A 23312-nucleotide genomic window follows, 5' to 3' on the forward strand; every position below is an offset into this window, starting at 1 on the left:
GTACTGATAAACTGAAAAGAAGAAGATATGAAAGAAATGGAAAGGGAAACAAAAAGAAATTACAAAGAGATTCAGTTGGAAGAAATGAAATTAAAATTATATGAGAAAATGAAGGGATTAAAGAACAAAGATGAAAATAAGAATAGAAAAGGAAAAGAAATTCAAAAATGCTAAAGTTGTCATCTGATGAGGGATTGGTAATTTTGTGATGGCTTTAAAAGGCCATCAGAGAGAAGATTGATGGAGCAAGGACTCATGAAAAAGAGACTTGCTTGTAAGAAATCTTCTTATGTAACCACTGACCCCGTACTAAACTTCTATTGTGGAAATAACATGCATTATACAACATTTATTAGTAAGAACGAAGCTTGCCTATGTGTCTTATTAACTAGTAACTCGAGGGTGATTCTAAAATGGCCACTAACTGAAAATCTTTAGTGCGCATGCATCTCCTGCATCTACATGGCATGAAGTATCTTTCGCTTGGAGGGAACTTCTGCACTTGAGCAGTAGCCAACGAAATGGCCGGTTGAAACTCACATGCATGCCACCTGCTTGCTGAAAAACAAAACCCAGCTATTCTACTGATGCTAATGTGGGGAGAATAATAATAAGTAAATGGGATTAGAGTAGAGATAGGTGGTATACAGTGAAACCATTCATTTTGATTTTAACATTTGTCTTTTTGACTCTCTCAATAGTGCTTATTATGGGCCCAGAAATACAAACCACAGTCTATTCCCTCTGTTCTACCGCACATGCGTGGTGCAACCAAACTAGAAAACGCGATGTCAACTTGAACACCGTCCAAGGTTCCCCGGTGGATAAATTCATGATAACCGAAACGACAGTCCACTGAAATGGATGGGAACTACAGTTTTTTTTCTAATATGTGACAATTACATTGTGAACACGGGTGGGAATAAAGACTGATGTATAAAACTTAAGGGGTGGGATTTTAAACAAAGAGCTGAAAGATAATAAGGGAAAATAAGCATATTGTGATGATCACCACCGCCCCTTGCCTGTCCAATCAGAGTTAGTATTTCCATAAGTTTGAAACATTAATGGGTGGTACCAGCTTACAGAATGGTAGAATTGAGGTAGCTTTTAGTTAGTTAAGTTAGTTCCAGATGGAGATGTTGAAGTCCAGACCGGCATGCTGTTGGAATGGCGAGTGATGCTGAAGAAGAATCGAACTACTAAACCAATTATCTTAAGCAAATTAATTTAGAAGATGATCGCAGAAGAATCTCGAGGAGGAAGAGAGTGTCAGAGAGAGGTGCTACATGAACGCCGGTGATAGAGAGATTGTCTGTCCTGTCCTGATTCCTGTCCTAATTACTGTACTGAAGCCTTTCTTTCTTCAGACTTTTCCTGGACACCCTTACCAATTCCTAGGCCTGGGAGTTGGTTTTCACACCATTCTTGGCAACTATATATAGATCTGTGTATGCACTTATGTGCTTTTCTCTCTATCCTCTCCTTTTCATGCAGTGTCATTGCAAAGTATAATAAATGCATTTGATTGATTATTTGAATCTTCCTTCCTGTGAGAGACGGTGTTTGTTCTGTACTGTGTAAGTGGTTCACATGAAATTAATCTGAGATACATTTTTAAAATACATCCCGACTCTGTGATCATTTCCATTTGACTTCACCGGGAAACAACCTTTACAATGCAACTTTTACAACGCACTACCATTACAACTAAACTTTTACAACGCAACATCCATTACATCGCATGCCATTACAACGCAACCATTACAACGCATGACACTACAATGCACACCACTACAACCCATGTCATTACAACGCATAACATTACAACGCATAACATTACAACGCATAGTACCCTTACACTATCCAACACTTACCCTACTGTTGCACCCCCTGGAGTTAGAATAGTAAATTTTACCCCTACACTATCCAACACTTACCCTACTGTTGCACCCCCCTGGAGTTAGAATAGTAATTTTTACCCCTACACTATCCAACACTTACCCTACTGTTGCAACCCCTGGAGTTAGAATAGTAATTTTTACCCCTACACTATCCAATACTTACCATACATGCAATGTAATGTTATGCGTTGTAATGGTATGCGTTGTAAAGGTAGTATGCGTTGTAATGGAATGCGTTGTAAAGGTAGTTTTTAAAAATTCATTGTAATGGCATGCGTTGTAATGGAATGCGTTGTAATGGATGTTGTGTTGTGAAAAATGCGTTGTAACGGTATGCATTGTAAAAGTATGCGTTGCAACGTCATACATCCCATTTCACCATCAACTAGGTCAACTAATGGTCCATTGACCAGAGGAAAGAACTTTTTGATCAGTGAAAGATTAGTTAGGGACTAGAGATAACTAATCTAGAGAATTACAAAAACATGACACCAACTGTTTTTGCCAGTATGTTGTGAATGAATTTATGGGCCCAGGTGAGTATGTGGTGTTAGATTATCTATTGCTGGTAACTCGCTGGTTCAGCAACATTCTGGCAGTAATGAGTTCAGGACTAGTGAAAAACTCTGCTCCACCGAAGTAAATTTGACAATAAATTTCATGGCAGGGGAGAGGATCACAGAACATCAGTGATACTATTCACACCAAACACCATAAGATGACCAATGCGGGCTCGATTGATGTCCATTTTACACCTGGTCTATGTTACACACTAGTAGGGGAGGAATTGGGTTGTCTGGAACCCTCCCCTACTCAGGCAGGAGTGACTGAAGCCAGTCTGATGAAAAAGATGTTATAGAATGGAATACACATATGAAACACACACTTGTGTTTGTTTTCCCAGCATCTCAATTGTGTTTTATACTTTACATATTAAACATATTGAGGGCTGGAACATTAGTGACAGATTTTCTTTAACGTTTGAAATCAAACTTACTTTGCAGTTTCATTATTTATTTTTTTAAACAAAGTTTCTTCCTTTCACACGCCCGCCTCCCAGTGAAAACTGTATTTGGGACACATTCCCACCCTTTTAGTGGTCCTCAATCTTGGATCTCTCAGTTGTAAATTACAGAGATGAAATGTGTCAAAAAGTTCATTGTTGTGAATACTCAATAACTTATGCCGTTGTAAGTGTTCACCACTTATGCATGCAGACTCCTTTTACAAACCTCTGAGATTCACAAGCACAAGTGTGGTGCTTTCCAAGGATGCCCTACCCAGCACACTCCTTCTGCCAAGGAAAAACTAAGCCCTTCTCATGACCACTTTGGATTTGCAAAATTTGCGGTAAGAGGAGAGCAAAATGTTGTGTACTCAGTGGCGGCTCCTCCGCTAAGGTGCAGAAGCGTCAGCCCACTTCTCTCCGAGCGGTAGTTAAAGGAAAATTAACCAGCGTTATTATCATTTTAGTTTTCCATTTCCTGGTGCGTGGTGGGGTTGGATAGCAGGGGCCAGGAGGAGGAGTGGTTGCTCCACTCTAAAGTGCGCATAACTGTTAGGCCGGTCCTCTTGGGCGGGCCAAACAGTCATGCACACTTTGTATGTTCTGCACCCAAGCTGCAGTACAGCCTGCGTGCAGAACATGCCCAGGCCCACAATCCACGTCTGAGGGCCAAACCTCGGCTCTCAGACCAATCCCAATGCTGCATTGCAGCATTTTGATTGGCTGAGGGAGTCAGGAGTCTGGCTGCTTCCTGGTTCCTGCTTCTGAGAGGCAGCAGCGAGCGGACTGAGAGGTGGTGGCCGGCCTGAAGGCAAGTGTTTTTTTAATTTATTTTCATTTACACCACCCCCACACTCCTCCTCACCCCGCCCGCCACCCCAGTAAATAGCAGCCACCACTGTGTGTCCTAAATATTGTTTACAAAAATATCACTCCATTCTATGTATGTATCTATAGATTGGATGCAACGGAGCTCTGCACATTGCTTGAGAGATGATCTAACAGATTGTGTACATCAGGTGGGGCTTACACAAGGCCAACATACAAACCTGGTTCCCTGGGTTCCAATGTCAGCAGCTCTAGCCACTAATGCATACCTGCTGCCATTGTAGTTTAACAATAGTAAATCTGCATTTCATTGGAGCAATGTTTCTGTAAATAACGTTTAGGACATGATGTTTATGTCAGACAATAAATATTTTTGTTAACACTATTCGCACAAACATTCCTGCAGGGTTCTGTGCTGGTGGTGCAAACACAGGCGCACCCCTTGATTTTCCAGTGTTGAAATTTCAGAGTAACACTACAATATTGCATTACTAGGACCTTCTTCCAAACCACCTCAGTACTGACTTGTGTTGTTCCGCGCCCTTCCAGTGGGAGATCCAGATACAGGGGCTCTTCCTGTGTCCTTCAAACTACTTCTAGAACTCCCATGATATCAGTCCATATGGCCTAGTGCGGGTGTCCTCAGTCACCTCAGTAGTCAGCTGAAAGCATCATGACTGCTATTTTAGCGACGGGTACACACTGAGGGGCCGATTATGATGGCGGACGGACCTGAGTCCGTCCGCCACCATAGAGTAGGAGGGACCGTCCGCAGGGGCTGCGGCGGTCCCTCCGTGCAGATTAGGATGTGACCGCCAGGGTGGCGGTCACATCCTCAATCTTTAACATTGCGGCGGGTGCAGCTTCAATCTGCACCCGCCACAATGTTAAAAATGCATACATTGCATTTGTATGCAGCAAGCGGCAGGCACCGCGCGGTGCCTGCCGATTACTGCATACAAATGCAGGGGGGTACCATAGGTACACCCCATGTGCACCCCCCACCCTCCCTTCACCCAGGGGGCCCGCAACGGGCCCCCACAGTGAAGCTCCGTATGCAAGCATTTCTTTTCGGGCATCCTAATTTGGCTGACGGTGTCTAAGAGACACCGTCACCATATTAGTGCTTTTCCACCGCGGTTGTAAGCCAACCGCGGCGGAAAAGCTGCGGACCGAAACCAGGACCCACCAGCTATCCTAATGTGGCGGTGGGTCTTTGGTGGGTCCGCAGAGGATTTTCCGCATCCTCCGGGCCGGCGCTGGCTTCCGCCGGCCCGGAGGATGCGGAAAATCCTCCATCATAATCGGCCCCTGAGTGTACACAGCTCTATCAGTGCACCTTACTCCTGTTACTGGGAACCATGTAACACTAAGACACATCCACTCAGTCGCGATTTGTCAAGCCCCTCCGGTTGTAATTCTGAGCTACCCCTGCCAATGCATCTCGTTGCTGACCTTGAGCACCCCCTTAAGTTGTGGTCCTAGAATCCTTTACTAAATGATCCCACAGCCACGACTGTACAGCACTCTGCACTGCCAGTGCAAGTAAATACACTGTTCTACCATTGGACGTAAGTCCTGACCTACAAGCACTCACTCGGTCCAGACTTGAACCACTACAGTGCTTAATTTGTAAAACAGTAACGGCTAGTGCCAAAGTTTGTGCTCAGAAGCCCACAGCCACCGCTATTGAATTAAGCACTGAGCCCGAACCTGTGTGTGCTCCTTTCTTTGTACGATAAGACGGTGCACTTGTCTCTGGGTACAATGACCTGCGGTGATTCTTTGCAGAGTGTCACTTTGCACTACTGTGTGATACAATGCACCTATTCATACCACATAAGATTCCACAGTGACACTGTGTTAGAGAGAAGCTCACAGGATCATTGTGCACAGAGATGCACACAAAGTGAGGCCGTTCCAGAGGGAAGTTCACTCTCATGGACGCCATTTAGGGGTCGCCAGGGGTTGCAGGTACAACCCGGCTTGCCTCTTGACACCTCTTCCACTGCCTTTGCGACTCCTGGCGTTAGAAGAGGAAAAATCAGTGCCAAGAACTCAAGGGCAGCTCCACTTTCCTTGTTTTTTTATCAATTCTTCATTACACTAACAGTGAATAATATTTTATTATTCGCACATAGTGTAATAAAGAACGAATTACAATTTGCTGAAATATTACCCTCCCTGCCAGCAGAGGTAAGTAAAAAAATATTTTTAATATATGCTGTGTGCGCGCGTATGGGTGAGAGTGTGTACATGTGAGAGAACGAGTGTGTGTGCATGAGTAAATGTGTGTGTATGTGAAAGCATGCACGAATGAGTGAAAGTAAAGGTTAAATGGCTAATGTCACCTTTGCGACCCCTGGCATTTAGGTGAATTGACGTTCATGCTCACACTCATGCTGTACCCAGACATAAGCACCAAGTAACTACTATTAATTCACTCCCCTAAAAATGTTTTTAGCTCAAACAGATCAAAAACTACTAAAACCATTGATGTACGTTGCCGCGCAGCAGAAGGCCCTTTGTGAAGGACGACTGACCATCTTTCAGCTACTTAATGCAGAATGTGGGTGTTAAACTGGTACTAATGACGTGAAACCTTTTATCAGACAGTGTTTATGTACAAAAATGACAAAATAAATTAACTAATGTGATCACAAAATGTGCCCTATTACACTGCATAATTTGTCTTTTCTAATTTCAAAATTCTGCCAACCCTGTCGCTTAAATTGGTCCTCCCAGAGGCCCTGAATATAATCCTTTTAGTACATACCATTTGAAAAAAATACAAACGGAGCGACTCATTTCAACTCCAACCAAACACTGACAAGCTCAAACAAAACCGCCCTTAAATGTCACCAGTTAATGGACTATCTGAAAGTACAACTTACACAGAACGTGACAGAAACAGTCCATCCGAGCTCATCTACGGCAGCAGCCTTATGGCTAGCTACCAGAGCTCCTGGAGAAAAGCACACATTCCTGAAACACACACAGGCTTTCTTTGTGCTGACATTTATTATTCAAAGAGGCTTTCTATGTCACATTTACGCATTATGAAGTAGAGAGACCAGCAATGAAGCATAACAAAGACCAGGGACAGGGTGCGTTAAACCTCAAAAGTGAGTGGCACAGCGAGGGTGCCACTGGCCCTAGTGTAAGCAAAGAAATTGTCTCCATGGCATAAATAGTGTAGTAGGGAAACAGCGTTTAAAATGCTGTTACAATAACGAGTTGTTACTACACAATACCTTTACATCGCAAGTCGTTATAATGACTTGCTGTAGGGGGCGCTTATAGTATTGGATAAGAAATCCAACACTTTCCCTGCTGTTGCGCAAACTGAAGTAGGAATACAAAATATTACTATTTCTAAGTTCAGCGTGCCCCCTACAGCAAGTCGATGTAATTACTTGCATTTTAAAGGTATTGCGTACTAACAACGCCGCTGTTGTAACACTGTGTTGTAAAAGTACATGATGTAAACGCATGCGTTGTAACATGCTATATTCTGTGTAGTAATATACAGCCACAGCTTGAATGCTGGTGTGTAGACCCATGGACCACTGAACCAGTGCACCTGTGCACTACTAACGGCTTCGCTGCTGGGAAGAAGCTATACCGAGTTGAGCGATACAGAGGGGCATGTTTACAAGCCCCAAATAACACCGGAGCATCACTTTTTCTGAAGCTCTGGTGGCATTGCTCTCTATTCCATTTTTACAAGTTGGTGTTGAGCCACTTAACTTGGCTTAACACCACCTTGTAATTACGCTCCCTGCCGCAGCAGTCTGCTGCGGCAGAAGGGCAAGCAATGGGTGTTGCTTTGGGCGTTCTACCGCAACACCCATTGCTTTTTGACACTGCCTCAGATTTACAAGGATGGGGCAGTGTCAAAAACCTAAGGCCAGGTAAAACCTGGTCTTAGGATGGCGATACGAGGAGAAATTATTAATTTCTCCTCATATTTTGCTCTTTCGTCATTCTGCATCACACATAGAAACAGCAAATCGCCTTTAAAGATTGTTAATGTGCAGGAAGGTGTCCCTTCCTGCACGTAAACAATCGCCCCTGCAGTGCAGGCACTCTTGCAACATGGCGCAAGGGTGCCTGCGATGGCAGTAGGCAGCTTTTTAGAGCAAGCACTAGTGGAAACTCAGGTGTACGCCGTATTTTTGTAAATAGGGTACATCACTGCGTTTAAAAAATGTTTGAGCGCAGCGTTACCAATTTTGGCATAACACAGCGCTCCAACATTTTAATGTAAATCTCCCCCCAAACTGCTGAAGGAAACACGCTTGAATACTGAGTCGAAGAAGATAAAGCAATGTGGTGTTGTGTTAATTAAGTATTGAAATGCTGATCCCAAAAAGCGTAGCCAAAAGGAGGTGCACTCTGACACTGTTATGTTGTAGAGACCACGTGGCGTCAGGCCTATTTGTTGTCCGCAGAGCAGTAGAATATGGCATTAGGTGAATGAAGAGAAATACCTGAAGCAATGTCCCAGAAAGTGTCCACACACTATGGCACGAAAACCAGATAACGTGCAAAATTTGAGGGGGGGGAAGAGTCATTTGCAGTAAGACGACAACTACATTGGTGCTGATTGTCTCATCACGCCAGAATATAGGTTGTGTGTAGAATACTTACAGCATTCCTCGCTAGGTTTCCTCTGGCGTTCAAATGTACAATCTCGTGCAGCAGGAAGGCCCCTGCCACGGCGCCCAGCAGCTGTGTAGTCACGAAGAACACAGCCCGCAGGAAGGAGATGTGCGACCCGACCAGGAAAGCCAGGGTCACTGCCGGGTTAAGGTGAGCGCCACTAACGTGCCCTACCGACTGGACCATGGTGCTAACGCTGAGGCCAAATGCAAGGGCGGTCTGTAAGACACTGGGAGTAGCAAATGGCAAGTGCTGCCCCTAGGCCGAATAACATGAAGATAAGTGTCGTAATAAACTCGACAGCCACTGGCCGTGATCTAAGCTCCCACAGGGCTGGGGCTGACATGGTCCAGAGGGGTGCTGGTCTTTGTTGGCTCTTTTTCTGCTTGCAGTTCTACCCTCTTCTATTCTTGCAATGTGTTTTGTGTTAATATGTGTATATATATATATATATATATATATATATATATATATATATATATATATATATATATATATATATATATATATATATATATATATATATTTGTTTCAACACTTGTAGGTTCAGTTTGCACCTCCGTGTGCGGCGGTGCCTGCAGGTGCGTTGCCTCACGCGACGGACCCAAAAGCCGCTTAAAATTACAACTAGGTCCCCCAACGAACACAGGATCCACTGGAAGGAAATGGGGCCGCCACTCCAGTCACTTTCAGAATTCGTGAGCAAAACTTAATTTATTCTTAAGTTCTTTACAGCTTTAGTCACAGCATTAAAACCAACGCGTTTCGTTAGCTCCCAACTAACTTGATCACGGTTGTCTACAAACACTGTTTGCTGATTGTGTTTTAAAAGGGAGTTCCCACCCACTTCGGTCACATGGTTATATTCACATTCAGTCTGTTCTCAACCAGGAATTCTGGGACATGTAGTTCCTTTTAAACTAAAAAGCTTGTTTCAAACAAATACAATTAAATTCATTCAAATTGCCCCCTTTGTTCATTCCTGCTTATCAAATGTTATATGATTATATTTAAATTTTCAGCCTAATCATATTTATAGCATTTAAGACATTTTATCACTCTTACTAACACGGTAAGGAGAACAGAAGGTGGGTCATTGTCCAGATTTGTTGGTCCTTTTCACATCGTGCTTATAGCCCTCTAGTGGGCTGATGTTTCTACCTGATTGTGACCTGAAAAGAATATGTCCAATTTTCACATTTCATGTGATCGAGTCTCTTGATCTTTGTCTTTGACTGTCTCATTTCTGTGGGATTCATGGGAAAAGGAACAATTTTGGAGAATTGTCTGAGAAGCGTTCAGCTTTCATGTTTTTCATAAATGCACATAAAGTTCTTCCGACTGATTCAGTCCAAAAGGGGTCATCGTTCTAAAATTCTAAATGTGTCTGGATTCTTTCTGGCGTAATAGTTTTTCCCGGTGTCCCCCTCTGTCTGAGAGTGACATGGTTTCCAGACCCAGGAATTTTAGGAGTTTCCAATTCCCGTTGTGGTGAGTTTCCATGTGTTTTGCCACCGCATTTGCTCTGTCCTTATTTACAGTGGCCCTCACATGTTCCAAAATCCGTTTCTTTAACTCACAGATTGTACTTCCTATGTAACGCAGTTTACAAGGACATTCAATCATGTAAATTGTGTATTGGCTCTTGCAAGTGATCAATTCTCTTATTTTCCAAATTTTCTGATTTGCCATAGTCAGTTGTTTGGTAGGTTTGGCTATTTCACAGACTTTGCAATTATAGCATTTGGTGAATCCAATGGTTTTTAACCAAGGTGTTTTTTTCTTTTTCTTTACAAAGTGACTGTGTATTAATTGATCCTTAAGATTCTTTGCTCTTCTGTACGTCACTACCGGATGGTTTCCCATTTTTTCACTTATGGTGGGATCAAGTTTCAGAATTGGCAATTTTTTTTTGAGAATTTTGATTACCTGCTTTGATTCTCTGCTGTAATCCAGTATGAGTCTGATAGGCTCCTCTGATTTGGTTTCTTTATTTACTGGTTTCAAACAATCCGGCCTGGATTTTTCGTTTGCTCTTGCCAGACATTTTTTGATCAAATTTTTTCCATATTTTCTTTTTTCGAATCTTTTGCTGGTGCTCGCACTGTGTTTTTCCCATTCAGCTTTTTCACTGCAGATCCGTTTGATGCGGAGAAATTCTCCATTGGGTATACTTGAGATTACGGCAGGGTGATGGAAGCTAGTGGCTTCTAGAGTCGCATTCGTGGCCGTTGCCTTCCTATGTAATGTTGTTTCTATTTGATTGTTCTTAATATATACTTCTGTATCCAGGAAAGATATTCGTTCCTTGCTTTTGGTACATGTGAATTTCAATCCTGGTGTGCTGTTATTCAAGAGTTCGAAGTATTGATCAAATTCATTTTCGCTTCCATCCCACACTATAAATAAATCATCAATGAATCTCTTCCATTGTATGATGTGTTGGGTGAATCTCATGTTTTGAGGGTTCCAAGCCACTTCTTCTTCCCACCAGCCCATAGCTATGCAAGCATAGCTAGGGCTGAATGAGAAGCCCATCGCTGCTCCATTACACTGTCGAAACAGTTCCTCTCCAAACAGGAAGATGTTATTTGTCAACATCAGGGAGATCATTTCATATACCATATCGTTATGTTCCTTATAGTGTATGTTCCGTCTGTTCAAATAGTGTTTGCAGGCCTGCAAACCCAAGTCGTTGTCAATGTTTGTATACATTGCGATGACGTCCATTGATATCAGGAGATAACTTTCCTGCCATTTTAAATTCGACAATGTATGCAAAAAGTCTGTTGTATCTTTTAGATATGATTTTAATTCCTCCACAAAGGGTCTCAAGAAGAAGTCAATAAAGTTTGCCATGGGTTCCATCAAAGAGCCATTAGCCGATACAATTGGCCTCCCTGGTGGTTTAGTGGGATTCTTGTGTATTTTGGGAAGAAAATACATCGTGGCTGTCCGCGGGAAATCTACTGTTAAATATTTTCTTTCTTCATAGTCAATAAGATTCTTTCTTTCCCAGACAGATAATTTTTGGTCGATGTCTCTTTTTATGGTATCCCTGGCATTTTTGGATAGTTTTTCATAATATGCGGAATTTGTTAGTTGACTCATTGCTTCCGCCGTGTAAAGTTCTTTGTCCCAGATTACCACGTTGCCCCCTTTATCGGCCATTTTTATCTCTACTCCTGGGTCTTTGATTAGCGTGGTTAATGCTTCCCGTTCTTGTCTGGTTAGATTGTCTTTGTGGTGTTTTTTAGGAATGTTATAAAGTTCTTGTGTGATGACCTCCTGGAATAGATCGATTTTATTGCCGGGAGTGAGTTGTGGATAGAATTTTGATTTTGCCTTCATTGTGCTTGTTCCTGCTCCCAATTGTGGTATCACTGTTTCTAGTGATATCTCGTCTTCCTCTTCCACATTTAAATTCAGAAATGTCAGATAACTGTCGGCATCTTTTACATTTAGTTTGGAGGATGGATTCTGTGGGGTTCTGTTGATTTGAGGTTTATTTTTTCTCTCCAGGAAATGTTTGGCCAGCTTGATTTTCCGAATGTATAGATACAGGTCTATTCTCGTCTGTGCCAAGTCCATTTTTCTCGTTGGACAGTAGTTTATGCCTTTTTTTAAAAGAGTTGTTTCCGCAGGTGATATTTCCCTCTTTGATAAGTTAACTACTTGTAATTCTTCACTCATTTGCCCCTCTTCTGTTTCATGCCCCTCGTTTCTATTCCCACCGGTTGGTTTGATGCGCTTGCACCTCCGTCCTCTTCTGGTTTTTTTTGGTGTTGTTGTTGATTCCTTTGTCTTGGCTGCCATGATCTCCCTCTCCCTCTTCCTCTTCCTCGTGTCTGTCTTAGCGCCCCCTGATCCTGCTCCCACTGTCGTTGTTGGAGCACGAGGCGCATGTGCTCCAACAACGACAGTGGGAGCAGGATCAGGGGGCGCTAAGACAGACACGAGGAAGAGGAAGAGGGAGATCATGGCAGCCAAGACAAAGGAATCAACAACAACACCAAAAAAAAACAGAAGAGGACGGAGGTGCAAGCGCATCAAACCAACCGGTGGGAATAGAAACGAGGGGCATGAAACAGAAGAGGGGCAAATGAGTGAAGAATTACAAGTAGTTAACTTATCAAAGAGGGAAATATCACCTGCGGAAACAACTCTTTTAAAAAAAGGCATACACTACTGTCCAACGAGAAAAATGGACTTGGCACAGACGAGAATAGACCTGTATCTATACATTCGGAAAATCAAGCTGGCCAAACATTTCCTGGAGAGAAAAAATAAACCTCAAATCAACAGAACCCCACAGAATCCATCCTCCAAACTAAATGTAAAAGATGCCGACAGTTATCTGACATTTCTGAATTTAAATGTGGAAGAGGAAGACGAGATATCACTAGAAACAGTGATACCACAATTGGGAGCAGGAACAAGCACAATGAAGGCAAAATCAAAATTCTATCCACAACTCACTCCCGGCAATAAAATCGATCTATTCCAGGAGGTCATCACACAAGAACTTTATAACATTCCTAAAAAACACCACAAAGACAATCTAACCAGACAAGAACGGGAAGCATTAACCACGCTAATCAAAGACCCAGGAGTAGAGATAAAAATGGCCGATAAAGGGGGCAACGTGGTAATCTGGGACAAAGAACTTTACACGGCGGAAGCAATGAGTCAACTAACAAATTCCGCATATTATGAAAAACTATCCAAAAATGCCAGGGATACCATAAAAAGAGACATCGACCAAAAATTATCTGTCTGGGAAAGAAAGAATCTTATTGACTATGAAGAAAGAAAATATTTAACAGTAGATTTCCCGCGGACAGCCACAATGTATTTTCTTCCCAAAATACACAAGAATCCCACTAAACCACCAGGGAGGCCAATTGTATCGGCTAATGGCTCTTTGATGGAACCCATGGCAAACTTTATTGACTTCTTCTTGAGACCCTTTGTGGAGGAATTAAAATCATATCTAAAAGATACAACAGACTTTTTGCATACATTGTCGAATTTAAAATGGCAGGAAAGTTATCTCCTAATATCAATGGACGTCATCGCACTGTATACAAACATTGACAACGACTTGGGTTTGCAGGCCTGCAAACACTATTTGAACAGACGGAACATACACTATAAGGAACATAACGATATGTTATATGAAATGATCTCCCTGATGTTGACAAATAACATCTTCCTGTTTGGAGAGGAACTGTTTCGACAGTGTAATGGAGCAGCGATGGGCTTCTCATTCAGCCCTAGCTATGCTTGCATAGCTATGGGCTGGTGGGAAGAAGAAGTGGCTTGGAACCCTCAAAACATGAGATTCACCCAACACATCATACAATGGAAGAGATTCATTGATGATTTATTTATAGTGTGGGATGGAAGCGAAAATGAATTTGATCAATACTTCGAACTCTTGAATAACAGCACACCAGGATTGAAATTCACATGTACCAAAAGCAAGGAACGAATATCTTTCCTTGATACAGAAGTATATATTAAGAACAATCAAATAGAAACAACATTACATAGGAAGGCAACGGCCACGAATGCGACTCTAGAAGCCACTAGCTTCCATCACCCTGCCGTAATCTCAAGTATACCCTATGGAGAATTTCTCCGCATCAAACGGATCTGCAGTGAAAAAGCTGAATGGGAAAAACACAGTGCGAGCACCAGCAAAAGATTCGAAAAAAGAAAATATGGAAAAGATTTGATCAAAAAATGTCTGGCAAGAGCAAACGAAAAATCCAGGCCGGATTGTTTGAAACCAGTAAATAAAGAAACCAAATCAGAGGAGCCTATCAGACTCATACTGGATTACAGCAGAGAAGCAAAGCAGGTAATCAAAATTCTCAAAAAAAATTGGCGAATTCTGAAACTTGATCCCACCATAAGTGAAAAAATGGGAAACCATCCGGTAGTGACGTACAGAAGAGCAAAGAATCTTAAGGATCAATTAATACACAGTCACTTTGTAAAGAAAAAGAAAAAAACACCTTGGTTAAAAACCATTGGATTCACCAAATGCTATAATTGCAAAGTCTGTGAAATAGCCAAACCTACCAAACAACTGACTATGGCAAATCAGAAAATTCGGAAAATAAGAGAATTGATCACTTGCAAGAGCCAATACACAATTTACATGATTGAATGTCCTTGTAAACTGCGTTACATAGGAAGTACAATCTGTGAGTTAAAGAAACGGATTTTGGAACATGTGAGGGCCACTGTAAATAAGGACAGAGCAAATGCGGTGGCAAAACACATGGAAACTCACCACAACGGGAATTGGAAACTCCTAAAATTCCTGGGTCTGGAAACCATGTCACTCTCAGACAGAGGGGGACACCGGGAAAAACTATTACGCCAGAAAGAATCCAGACACATTTTGAATTTTAGAACGATGACCCCTTTTGGACTGAATCAGTCGGAAGAACTTTATGTGCATTTATGAAAAACATGAAAGCTGAACGCTTCTCAGACAATTCTCCACAATTGTTCCTTTTCCCATGAATCCCACAGAAATGAGACAGTCAAAGACAAAGATCAAGAGACTCGATCACATGAAATGTGAAAATTGGACATATTCTTTTCAGGTCACAATCAGGTAGAAACATCAGCCCACTAGAGGGCTATAAGCACGATGTGAAAAGGACCAACAAATCTGGACAATGACCCACCTTCTGTTCTCCTTACCGTGTTAGTAAGAGTGATAAAATGTCTTAAATGCTATAAATATGATTAGGCTGAAAATGTAAATATAATCATATAACATTTGATAAGCATGAATGAACAAAGGGGGCAATTTGAATGAATTTAATTTTATTTGTTTGAAACAAGCTTTTTAGTTTAAAAGGAACTACATGTCCCAGAATTCCTGGTTGAGAACAGACTGAATGTGAATATAACCATGTGACCGAAGTGGGTGGGAACTCCCTTTTAAAACACAATCAGCAAACAGTGTTTGTAGACAACCGTGATCAAGTTAGTTGGGAGCTAACGAAACGCGTTGGTTTTAATGCTGTGACTAAAGCTGTACAGAACTTAAGAATAAATTAAGTTTTGCTCACGAATTCTGAAAGTGACTGGAGTGGCGGCCCCATTTCCTTCCAGTGGATCCTGTGTTCGTTGGGGGACCTAGTTGTAATATATATATATATATATATATATATATATATATATATATGTATGTATGTATGTATGTATGTATGTATGTATGTATCTATGTATGTTTATATATATATATATATATATATATATATATATATATATATATATATATATATATATATCACAAACAAAGGTCGCCCAATGGAAGGAAGCCAGCAGGCAGGTAAGTGATTCTATCTTTATTAGCAGCACTCGTGCAAGCAGGCAGTTGAAAGTGCTAATGCATTTAAGTTCATCTCGAGCCAAACGCGTTTCCGGAATCCCTGTTCCCTTCTTCAATGGCGGACAGTGCTCTGATAACAGGGCGGCTTACATCACTTTAGTAAGTTCCAAGGTAAAGCCCCAGTGGGCGTGGCAATCTACATTGCACTCAGGTCCTTGTAGTAAGTCCATCACAGTTATACTCAATAACACAAGTGTTTCCCTTGTGGGTTAATGCATAGTTCTCTCAACATCACCTGCACCGCTTTTCCAAATGATGCTGGACTACTGCCTCCCGTTCTGCTGACGCCCGATTGACGCCAACACGGGCCCGCTGTTCAGGCAGTGGGCCTCCCTCCGCGGCCTGGCAAAGCCGCTAAACATCTCACAAACAAAGGTCGCCCAATGAAAGGAAGCCAGCAGGCAGGTAGGTGATTCCATCTTTATTAGCAGCACTCGTGCAAGCAGGCAGTTGAAAGTGCAAATGCATTTAAGTTCATCTCGAGCCAAACGCGTTTCGGGAATCTCTGTTCCCTTCTTCAATGGCAGGCAGTGCTCTGATAACAGGGCGGCTTACATCACTTTAGTAAGTTCCAAGGTACCGCCCCAGTGGGCGTGGCAATCTACATTGCACTCTGGTCCTTGTAGTAAGTCCATCACAGTTATACTCAATAACGCAAGTGTTTCCCTTGTGGGTTAATGCATAGTTCTCTCAACATCACCTGCACCGCTTTTCCAGATGATGCTGGACTACTACCTTCCGTGATGCTGACGCCCGATTGACGCCAACATGGGCCCGCTGTTCAGGCGGTGGGCCTCCCTCCGCGGCCTGGCAAAGCCGCTAAACATCTCACAAACAAAGGTCGCCCAATGGAAGGAAGCCAGCAGGCAGGGAAGTGATTCCATCTTTATTAGCAGAACTCGTGCAAGCAGGCAGTTGAAAGTGCAAATGCATTTAAGTTCATCTCGTGCCAAACGCGTTTCGGGAATCCCTGTTCCCTTCTTCAATGGCGGACAGTGCTCTGATAACAGGGCGGCTTACATCACTTTAGTAAGTTCCAAGGTACCGCCCCAGTGGGCGTGGTAATCTACGTTGCACTCTGGTCCTTGTAGTAAGTCCATCACAGTTATACTCAATAACGCAAGTGTTTCCCTTGTGGGTTAATGCATAGTTCTCTCAACATCACCTGCACCGCTTTTCCAAATGATGCTGGACTACTACCTCCCGTGATGCTGACGCCCGATTGACGCCAACACGGGCCCGCTGTTCAGGCGGTGGGCCTCCCGCCGCAGCCTGGCAAAGCTGCTAAACATCTCACAAACAAAGGTCGCCCAATGGAAGGAAGCCAGCAGGCAGGTAAGTGGTTCCATCTTTATTAGCAGCACTCGTGCAAGCAGGCAGTTGAAAGTGCTAATGCATTTAAGTTCATCTCGAGCCAAACGCGTTTCGGGAATCCCTGTTCCCTTCTTCAATGGCGGACAGTGCTCTGATAACAGGGCGGCTTACATCACTTTAGTAAGTTCCAAGGTACCGCCCCAGTGGGCTTGGCAATCTACATTGCACTCTGGTCCTTGTAGTAAGTCCATCACAGTTATACTCAATAACGCAAGTGTTTCCCTTGTGGGTTAATGCATAGTTCTCTCAACATCACCTGCACCGCTTTTCCAAATGATGTTGGACTACTTCCTCCCGTGATGCTGACGCCCGATTGACGAAATTTGTTTGTGAGATGTTTAGGGGCTTTGCCAGGCCACTGAGGAAGGCCCACCGCCTGAACAGCGGGCCCGTGTTGGCGTCAATCGGGCGTCAGCATCATGGGAGGCAGTAGTCCAGCATCATTTGGAAAAGCGGTGCAGGTGATGTTGAGAGAACTATGCATTAACCCACAAGGGAAACACTTGCGTTATTGAGTATAACTGTGATGGACGAAACCGTTATTCACCACACCTTTTCAAAAGAATAACGAGAGTAAGCCCAAGTTTTGTGCCGATTCTTCGGTGATTTATTGTGCAATTACACCAGCCATCCGTCATAACGCTTTTCACCTCCCAAACGAGGCTTGATCACATGACGTGCAATGAAACAAAAGAGGGTCTTAAATATTCCCAAATGGGGGCGCGGCATATCATACTCATTTAAAGTGACCAGTGCATATATATTTTTCTCACTTCCCTGATTCTTCGTCAGTTTGAAACAGAATATATATATATATTTAAACAAGAATTGCCTTTTCGTGAGAAGCACCCACAAATTGGAATGCCGGTGATGGAACAAAAACGTGTTGGCATAACAGTGAGGTGGCTTGGATTACCGCCGGAGGCTTTTTGTTCCATCAGCGGCAACTCTTGGTTAAATGTGATGTGGTCCTGCCTGGGTCATGAGAAAGCACCGTCACGATACCCCAGTGGGTCTGCGGCAGCCTACAAAGGCAGCACCACGTGGAGCAGGTTGGTGCTGAAATATTGAAAAGCAACTGTGCGGGACTTTGGAATTCACCTTGCAGCAACTGTGATTTTTTTACCTTGAAGGAACTGTGATTATATAAAAAAGTGCAAATAAGACAGTGACCCACTTGGGGACAATATTTGGCTACTGCCACCAACCCTTGGAAGCTAAGGGTTGGTGGCAGCACCCTGCTTTGCTTGCTGAGTCCGTCTGCGTAGCATTTTGAAAGCATTCTGAAAGCCTAAAACGAGCATTTTGAAAGCCTAAAACGAGCGGAGAGCTCACTGTTACCTTGCACCGATCAGACATTAATTTAATTCGTTTTTATTACGTTTTGTAAAAAGTGTAAAAAATTGCATGTGCGCATTTTGAAATGCGTTATTCTGTGTGACTAACGTTTTTTAGTTGTGCAGGTCGCTTCTTGTTGCCTCTCGTGGCACACTCTCCCCGGCCATCAGGGTCTGGAGAGGGGAGTGCGAGGCGCCATCTTGGGTGGGTGTCTCCCGGGAGCCTGGACGCAGTCAGCGTTCTAGTGCTTCCCGAGGGAGAGCATAAGAGGCAATGTGCCTCCGGGAGCGCAGCGGACGGGCGCAGCGGGCGCGACGGTGGCGCGCCGAAGGTGCGCCTAAGGTAAGCCCGTCTGTGCCCGTCCGTGACCGCACGGGACCAGGGCCATGTCACCCTGCCCGTGTACCCATCCACACATACACCGCCCAGGAACTCTTACACCTGAGACCTCCTGCGCCCCTTAGCCCCTCACTCCCCGGCTACACGCTTAAACGCCTGAGCGATTTAGGCATTTCTCAGGTCACTTTACCTCCTGGACCGATTCACAAACGCAGTATGGCACCTAGTAAACTTCCCATTAGCTCCAATCTACCTCTGCTTCAGTTGGACTGCATTTACCTTAACACTAGATCTTTGGTGAAGCATCAATTGGACATATTTCTGCTACTTACTTCAAAGAAACCCGACCTATTACTACTCACGGAGACCTGGCTCACTGAGAATTCGCAGCCTGACATACTGGCCTCACTCCCATCAGACTACTATATACTAGCAGTAAATCGCGCCCCAGGTAAAGCTGGAGGGGGAGTGGCGGCCATTATTAATAAAAAACATAATTTCATCAGTCGCCCGTCCCTGCTTCTACCTGGTACTGAAAATCTAGTCATAAAAACTGATACTGAGAAAGGCGCCATAGTCCTGGTTTTACTTTATCGTCCCCCACAATCTATGCCCGCCTTTCCCTCAGGACTCGCCGAACAATTAGCATCTATCACCATGAAATATCCTCACACCATCCTTATTGGAGATTTTAATCTGTGGTTTGACAACTTGGACACTGACACCCAAGCTAGAGAATTGCTTGATTTACTCACTGACATTAATATGACCCAATTCATACAATCTTCCACTCATGAGAAAGGCCATCATCTTGACCAACTATGGTCGCACAATCTCCCACTATCGTCTATCTTGATTCAGCCCTGTATCTGGTCCGATCACCATTTTGTTTACTTCTCCCTTCAAGTAACGAGACAACATCAGACTCCTCCACAGCCTGGAGGGGAAACTCGCAAATGGGGGGCGATAGATCTTCCTGCTTTTCTGGACACTTTGGCCTCTACTCTGCCACCATTCGACAACATGGGAGACGTAGATGATATCTATGAAGTGCTCTTCCTGTGTGCTGCCAATATTCATGCCCCTAGTGTAAAATTCTCCCGCTCACGCGATAAAGAGGCTCATAAATGGTTCTCTGCGGACCTCAAACAACTCAAACTAGAGGTCAGGCAAAAAGAGAGAATTTGGCGCAGAAATTATCTTCCACAAGATAAAGAGGTTTACTGCCTGAGCCGACGTCTCTACCAAAAAACCATTCTTAAGAGGAAGACCGACTATTTCTCAGGCATAATTCTGAAATCTTTAGAATAGTGAACGACCTCTGTATTGATGAACGTACGTCACTACCTATCGCACATTCTCAAACTTTATGTGATGATTTGAATAACTATTTCATTAATAAAATCATTACAATCAAACAAAGTATACCACTACACTCTGCCAGCAACACCACTGAGGACGCATACATGAATCCAGAGACCTTAGACTACATACCCCCGATTGACCCCAAACAATTGTCGGAACTCCTTCAACGGATCAAATCAGGGTCACCCAATGATATTTGCCCCCCTTCCATCTTTAGAGAATTAGGCTTATCTCTCCCACATGCACTCCTGCCTATTCTCAATGAATCCCTCAGACAAGGCAGAGTCCCCACAGATTTTAAAAAAGCCCTCCTTATACCTTTGGTAAAAAAACAAGGGAAGGATCCTTCGGATCTTACAAATTATCGACCCATCTCCCTGCTGCCCTACCTCTCAAAGGTGCTGGAGGCTCACGTCTCTAAGAGTGTCTCTAATTTCATCGAGACCACCAACTACTTGGAGCCTAATCAAGCGGGGTTCCGCCCAGGTCATTCAACAGAGGCGGTGATCCTGGCGCTTCAAGACAACCTTAGAGCCAATGCGGATGCTGATACACACCAAGCCCTGGTGCTGCTTGACCTCTCGGCTGCGTTCGACACGGTTGACTATGACATCTTGCTCAACCGTGTCGAACAGGCTGGCCTGAGAGGACCAGCGTTGAGCTGGATCACTTCCTTTATCGAGGGCCGGACTCAGGCAATTCAGCTAGGCAGCTTTATAGGCACTAGGCATACATCCACCTGTGGAGTCCCGCAGGGGTCGTCATTGTCCCCCTTATTATTTAATCTTTATCTCCGCCCTCTTCTTCATTCCCTTAAGAAATTTAAAGTCACGGTGTTCAATTATGCGGACGATTTACAGCTATTATTCCAACTGAACATTCCCGATGCTGTGTCCGAATTTCAGAACACCATGAGACACATCCAATGCTGGATGAACGAAAACCATCTAAAACTTAACCCGGGAAAAATGGAACTACTTTTGCCCGGGAATAGTTTATCCAGCTGGAGTGTCAACTACTGGCCAGCAGACCTGGGCACCCCCCCTGTAAGGTCCACTGCTGTAAAGAGCCTAGGTATCACGCTCCATACGGACCTGTCCTTAAAGACCCAGGTGGGTGCCGTGGTCTCCGCAAGCTTTTTCCAAATGAGGAAAATAAAAAAAATTGCTCACTTACTCACCCAGTCTGCCTTAATCCAGGTTACTATTGCCTTGGTCATGTCCCGTCTGGACTATTCCAACAGCGTCTACCTGGGACTTCCAGTGGGCCTGTCGAAGAGACTTCAACTAGTCCAGAATCAAGCGGCTAGACTCATTCTACAACAGCCAAAATGGTCTTCTATTAAACCAGGACTAGAAAAGCTACATTGGCTTCCGATTTCCCAGCGCATAGCCTTTAAGGCTGGCTGTATCATCTTCAGGGCCACACAAGATAAAGGCCCTGCCTTTATTCGCAGTCTGGTTTCTAAATATACCCCCACTAGAAGCCTGCGCTCTGCTCAAAAATCACTATTGGAGGTGCCTCGCTTTAAAAGGAAGCGTCAGGGTGGCTGCTGTTTTCGCCATCTAGCAGCCTCACTTTGGAACTCCATCCCCTTACCGATTAGGCAAAGTAAGGATTTACTCACCTTTCGTAAGGGACTAAAAACCTGGTTGTTCTCTCAAGCCTACCATTAGCCATTGTTAGCTTAGTGTTATGTTGGACGGATTCTTCACACTTCCTATAGCGCCATGCAGCCCACGGACGTACGAGCGCTTTATAAATTGATTTTAACATAACATAACATAACATAACATACTAGTGCCAACATTCTTAGCGAGAAAAAACTCACCTGAATGCTATTTAAAAGAAATAAAGGGGATGTACTAGAGGCCATTGCGAGTCTTTATTTGCTCACTCCGCCCATTAAGAAGAGCGTCCAGCTTGAAATGCGTTAGCATAACAGTGAGGTGGCTTGGATTACCGCCAGAGGTTTTTTGTTCCATCAGCTGCATACCAATTTGCGAGTGCTTCTCACGAAAAGGCAACTGTTGGATAAAATAAATATATACACACACACACACACACACACGCACACACACACACGCGCACGCGCACACGGGAAATGAAGGGTTGCCCAAGATCAACAGGTGGGCTTTCATGTTCGGAAACCTGAGTGAGGCCTGGACAGTTTTAGATCTGAAGATATGAACTGCATTCTCGTGATAATGCATGTTTCGCTCCTCTCTGCTAGTCACTGAGCCCCCTTCACCGTTCCTCGTTCCCATGAAGCACTACCGCCGTTACCTCCTCTACCCTTTTGTATCTGAAACTCACAGGAGCAGAAACCTTTAAAATCAACATATATCACCCGTAATCGTAAAATGTACTAATTTGCATTTAAATGTAGGGAAATAAGCGTAATAAAGCTTGCGATATCTGACTGCACCACCTTAACCTGGAGATGCAGTAGGTAATATTTCACTTTTCCTTGTTCATTGTTGCTGTCTGTTCACCTGTTTTGTCAGAGTAACACACCGCAGGGCTGCGGCGATCTGCACACGACGGCACGACGGCCGTCGTGTGCAGATCGCCGCAGCCCTGCAGGAACAAAGAATGAAGATCAGCACAATCGACGCCCACCACATGAAGTAACTTGTGTTAGATTCAAGACGCCGAATTACAAATTGGAACCCATCTGGAGCACACCCAAGCCCAAGACGAGACGTATGATTCGGTCTACGCTTAACAACATGCTCTCCACTCCGTCCTGATGAAGACCCCAAAATGAGGGAAGAATAACCCTTCTAACTGGGGGTCGAAACGTAGACCGCGCCAAAACCCGTCACACCATATGAACAAATGAACGATTAATTCTTACCTATGTGTGATGAACTTTGGGAACACTGCTAATAACATATTTGTAAAGGCGTTATTATTTGAATGTGATGCAACACTGTCACACCACCTTTACCACGTCCCGCACACCTTTCACTCCCTCTTTCCCATCCTCACTGAGAGCACCATTTGTCTAAATAATTGTATAAATTGCATTTAATGAGATGCAGATGGTATTTCGAAATAAATGGTATGC

General features: G+C 43.7%; 1 pseudogene; it reads right to left on the minus strand.

The window, feature by feature from the left end:
- LOC144765105 (aquaporin-2-like) overlaps window positions 1–8749 on the minus strand; it is a 53905-nt pseudogene extending 45156 nt beyond the window's left edge.
- Window positions 8750–23312: the final 14563 nt, after the last annotated feature.

Source organism: Lissotriton helveticus, chromosome 1_1 (genome assembly GCF_964261635.1).
Source record: "Lissotriton helveticus chromosome 1_1, aLisHel1.1, whole genome shotgun sequence".
NCBI classification, from domain to species: Eukaryota; Metazoa; Chordata; class Amphibia; order Caudata; family Salamandridae; genus Lissotriton; species Lissotriton helveticus.